A 5,840-nucleotide genomic window follows, 5' to 3' on the forward strand; every position below is an offset into this window, starting at 1 on the left:
CATGGCAGGTGTATTTCTTAGGAATACCGGAGGCCAAGCAATCGACTTGGTTCGGACAGGCCTGTTTTGAACGGGCACTGTGCATTAGTATTCACAATATCATAAATGATATGCTCAGAGTAAAATGGTTCTCCACTTCTTCGTCAACATGGATAAAAGACCCAATGCAATAGTTTGCTTGTCTGCCAAAGGTGAGCTTCACTGGGCAATTCTTTGCAGCAATGCTATTGGTTGTTGGTGTTTCCTGATGATTTTATTATTTGGCCACAATGATAGGGTGGAAAAACAAAGAAAAAATGTACCGGGCAAATCTCTTTGTTTCCAGCCTGACCCTGTTATCTGTTACTGGTTAATGTTTATCTTGTTTGTAGCTCATGATAATCACTGGCTGTTTATTAGTTACCTCTACATTGTTGAGTAGTTGGAGGGTTTTTGTGGTACCGTCTTTAATCCTGACCATTGTCATGTATAAAGAATGAGGGGTCAAGGGAGTGACCCACAGCCTGTATTTTTCTTATCCTTCAAGTGAAAGTCTTGTCTAGTCACCAGAGGGAAAACGTAACATAACGATCTTATCTCTAGGTGGAAACCAAAGCAAACAAAAGGCATGGCAGCTAACCAACAGATTAACTCACAAAGGAATTGTGTCAGATGGACACGTACAAATTCACTCCCTCTCTGTCAGTTCTTAGGTTGCAATGCAGATCTAACCCAGCCGTTTTGTTCACATGTAGCCATTGCTGGATTATATGGGTGTGGGGCTGACGTAATGTTTTGTTCAATAAAATAAAAACGCACTCCAGCAGACACCAGCATAGACAGATAAATGGACAGAAGTACTGGTTCTCTGGTTGTTAACTCATTAGATTCCTTTACTCTCCCAAGCGCCACTGGGATACCTGGAGATACAAGGTCACCTGAAAGTGTACCAGCTCTGGAGCAGCATCAAAGACATTTTTGACCTTTTTTGTTGTCCTGTAAGTGACACTCAAAAGGGAATCAGAGCAAAGAACAACTCAAAAAACAAAGCACATTTGTTTGACAGACGCCTTCCTCCCCACATATGAAGTCATCCCCCTACATGTGGTATCAAAGAGGAAGGTCTATCCAAACTGAGGTCATGAGAAGTGTATTTTGATTGAATGCCATACTTCCCACACCCAAAATGAAGTAATGTGGTAGGATCATGTAAGGAAAAGGTTTGTTATGATTTCAATCTGTATATATAATGCCCACAGGACGGCGGTCCTGTCTGGGCCCATTGGGGCTGCGGTTGTTATGAATCGTAGTAGAAATGTGTACTGGTTGAAGGAGCTGCCATACCCACACTTATATGATGTGATCAGAATGAATAGCCTTCTGATTTAATTAATCCAAGATGGGTGATAAAATGTTGCTGTGTGAATTGGGGTCTGTCATCCAGCTGCAAAGAAGCTTCAGCGTAAATCTTTGTTGAGGGTGTTATCAAAGGAAACATATGAAAACAAGAGAATATCATGTTGGGCAAATTAATCTATAATGTCATGAGAAAGTATTTTCAACTGAGGATGTTATCGACATAACCTTTGTCCTCTGTCTGCAAAAAACACACACACACACACACACAGACAAAAAAAAATACATTTTTCACAAGTCTCTCAACGCTATCTTGTCATCACATGCTCCCCCGCAGCAAAATAATGACTGAGGTCCCATCCAACACTCGTGTCATCAAAACACTCTTGCAACATTAGCAACTCTGTTCGCTTTCACTGATTCTGCTCAGACATCACCTCAGCTCTCCTGGGCCATTTTCAGTTTTGGGCTTGCTGACAGATGTTAATGAGCAGTCCATGCAGAGTGAGATTAGACTAGGCCAAGACAACGGGGAACATGTTGTTCCTGGCCTGAAGCCATGAAGGGACTAAAGAGGTTTTTAGCAAAAGGTATGGATACCGAAAAAAAGATGAAAAAAAAGTAAGGGATGTGTAAACTGGAGTGAGAAGACATAGGGCTATGTAGCAAGTCTTTATAGCAGTTTTTACAGTATGATTGTGGCCACCTGTATATAGTATGTTATTTCAAGGAACATTTTGGTAAATATGCTTGTTTTCTTTCTTGCAGAGAGTTAGATAAGAAGATTAATACCGCTCTCATGTCTGTATGGTAAATATGAAGCTTGAGCCAGCAGCCAGCTAGCTTAGCTTAGCATAAAGACTGAAAACAGGGGGAAACAGTTAGCTTGGCAGTTGCAAGGCAACCAGGAAGTTACTGCTCCTGGCCAAGAAACAGTCTGGAACAAAATCCATTGTTAAAGACCAATAGATGTTTTTGGGCGGATTACATAAAGTACAACTTGTTATTCAGTGAGCTTTAAAAGTGTTGGTAGGTGGATATCGTTACATTCAGACAGAGCCAGGCTAGCTGTTTTCCCCCCATTCCCAGTCTTTATGCTAAGCTAAGCTAACTGGCCGCTGCCTCTAGCTACATATTTTACTTTCAGACACAGAGAGTGGTATCAATCTTATCATCTAAATCTTGGCAAGAAAGCATATAAGCCCAAACGGTCTCCCAAAACGTTGAGCTATTAATTTAATATTAATGCAACAGGGTGCATCAGCAGACCACCCTCAATTGTTTGCCACTAAAACCTCCAGACTTCCTGATTATTTTTCCCTGAGCCATGAGTGACAGGATCTTATTATTTGGTTTTATTGCACAAAACAACATACCTATTCCATAATTTAGAAACTTACAATGTCAGACTTGCTGGACTTACATAAACCACAAGTGTGTCACAGAACACCAAACATCTTATAGTAAATTCCTCAAATCTCAGTAGAGTACCACTAAAAATACCACAACACATGTATTACAGGAACACAATATTACCACAAGAATTCCAATGTTGAAGTATCACATCTTCTTTGATGTGGTGCCACCATATGATTTTTTGTTAAGGATGACAGACAAGTTTGTCTAATCAGGGTTAGGATTTTTCACTTCTGAACACAGTAATAATGTCCTGTCCTAAGTGATAAATACACATACAAACAAACTTTTGTATTTATAAAAAGAATCAAAACTGTACAGTAGTTTAACTCAAAGTATTCTAAACAAGCACTTCTCATATTTCTCTTAAAACCTCTTGAACTAGATTCAAGAGATTGCCATAATTTAGTGCTGTCTCCTTTCAAACTTCTATTTGATTAGGACAAAAAAAAGGTTTATTTTACCAGTTTTTTAAATTATTTTGTGTTCGATGGAATACAATATTGCCATAGAAAATTCTTAAACCAAGTAATCCAAATGGCTGTTCTTACATCTGGTTTCACTTTTTGGGCCATTAACCTTGTTGAACTTGTTACAGCATCAATAATACAACTAGTAAAATACCAGAACATAATACTCAACCTTGAATTACCATCATGACACAAGTTATTGTTGAACATACTGTAGTCCATCTCATCTCTTGTGGTTTCTGTGTTTATTGATGTTAGTCTGTTCTTCTAAATTGGCTTGGAAATTATATACTCTTAAGTATTTCGGTCTTTGTTTTTCTTTTGATGTTTCAGTTAAAAGAGATGACTTACCATGTCAGAAATGTTAATTACTTATGTTTCATTTCCTGTCTTTGCTGATCACACACCATGGAGTTGCCTGGAAGAAGAGACTCTTACACCCTCCTGTGGTAAGATGGCAGTTTTGTTTCCCATAATCATTGACATATATATATAATGGACCAACAGATCCCGTTGCTCTGGACGGAGACCAGTGAAGGATATTAGAAGCACTTTTCCGGTGATGGCTGAGCGTTACTGCGCAGCCTCCAACTGAGAGAGACGACGTAAATGTGACGTGAGCAACCTGTCTGAAAGTTGTAAGTCTTCTGGTAGCTGTGCCAAGAGAAATCTCAGTCATTCCGAATCTTGCAGAGACGGTGAGCGTAGGTATATGTAAGGAGATAACATAGGCACAGGCTAATTATTGCTAGTTAACATTAGTAATTACACTTAAACAGCTAAGGTGAGACAAAACTGCCTGCGAGCTTCTCCTGTACTATACGGTAATTTCTCTACTGTGCGACAGTAAGTCGCGTGGTTATGACACAATTGTTAGCCTATTTTTACAAAAACGCCTGCTACGGAGCCACAACGTGAGGTACAAGGTAATGGAGCCCTTTATACATTGTCGTGTTTTTTTTAGAAATAAACAATGAACAAATAGAGTCTTTAAACACTTCAGATGTAAAGTTATTCGCTGTCAAAGTGGCGCCAAAATGAATGGCAGTCAGTGGAATGCTAACGGGAGGTGATGGCTTGGTAGCATCAAAATGGCGCCATAGGAGGTACGCAGTCCGAGGAGAAGCTTACCCCATTGTGTCTAATACACTTAAAGGTGCACTATGAGTTCCTGCATGGTCACTTCTGTTGACGTTCCAAGTAAATTCCAAACAAAACAGAGCAAGCTCGCCCCTCCCCCCATGTTTCCGTAACTGTCATGACTAACTGACTAACTGTCACTAACCCCCACCCCCTCCCCCAACCATCTTGACATTGATTGGCTGGAACGTGGTTTGTTGTATTTTGGTGCACAGCCTGTGCCTCTGGTGTTTGTTTGACGTTTACGACCCCTGTGTTGTCTCCTGAGACCGGGCTTTTTCACAGTGTATTCAGGGGGCAGCCAGCTAGCGGATCAAGGAGAGATGCCTACCATTTGAGACAAAAATGAAATTGCGCTGAAACCATACAGGAACTCATAGTGCACCTTTAAATGTGCAAATGTCACTGAACAATCATGCATGATGCAGTTTAGAGTAGGTGCTTTCTTATGGTCCTGGCTCCTGTAACTCTGAGGGTCATATCCTTTATTCAGCTGGAACTGATGTTGTAGGCATGATTTCATCTACTGCAACTGCTAATGGAAAAGGAGTGGCGGCAGCAGGAGGTCTGGTGGCTATTTTGCAGTCATCAGGTAAAAGCCATTACTATTTTTAATTAATGGTGAGATAATCATTGCTGGAATGATAACCAAAGAGGCATTTTTGTGCCCTATAACCTTTTGGTTGTTTTGTAGGACATATGCACTGTACATGTTATAGGCTATATATGAACAGTCAGAGCCCCAGGTGATGAATCTTGTAATTCTGAAAATATATGCATGATTCTCTAGACTACATCAATAGCCTGGTCGCATTGCTGTGCTACATACAAATTGAGTAAACTGTCAAGAAGGTGACTTTGAGAAACCCCTCAATAGCAGCAGACCCTCTTTAGGGCCTGAAGCTCTCTCTCAAGGTCAGCCACAGCAGGAGACAGAGCTGCCACTCATCTGCAAAACCCTGGAGGAGAAGGATATTTCCATCTCAAGCTCTGACACCCGTGACCCGACGTGGGTTGAGAGAGAGACCACAGGGCCACGGGGGGCTTTCAGCATGATAAAACACTTAGACAATACATTTCTGCCCTGCAGTGGACAAGAGGCAGGCTGCTTATCCGTTTGAGCTGAGAGGTTTCAATTAGTTCAGCATAATGGATATGTCAAATGCTTAATTTATTGGCCTACAATAACAGGGCATATTGGGTGTTTACAAGCCTGAGTGGGCCTCAATGTCTGCATTAGATAATATTAAGAAATAGCTGTATTCTTGTTCATCAACCAATAATGCGTTTCGTTGTTTTTACTGTAAATAAATACAGAACATCATCATTGAATTGTCACCCTCTTCTGGCTATTGAGCACCATTACATCAACAATGAATGTTTTTTCAAGGGCAAAGCAAAACCCCGCCTCCTTGAATTTGATTGGTTTGGATTAGGATTCTCGCGGGCTCATTGGATACTCAGACGTCAATAGAATGA

This window comes from Sander lucioperca, chromosome 18, assembly GCF_008315115.2.
Source record: "Sander lucioperca isolate FBNREF2018 chromosome 18, SLUC_FBN_1.2, whole genome shotgun sequence".
NCBI lineage: Eukaryota > Metazoa > Chordata > Actinopteri > Perciformes > Percidae > Sander > Sander lucioperca.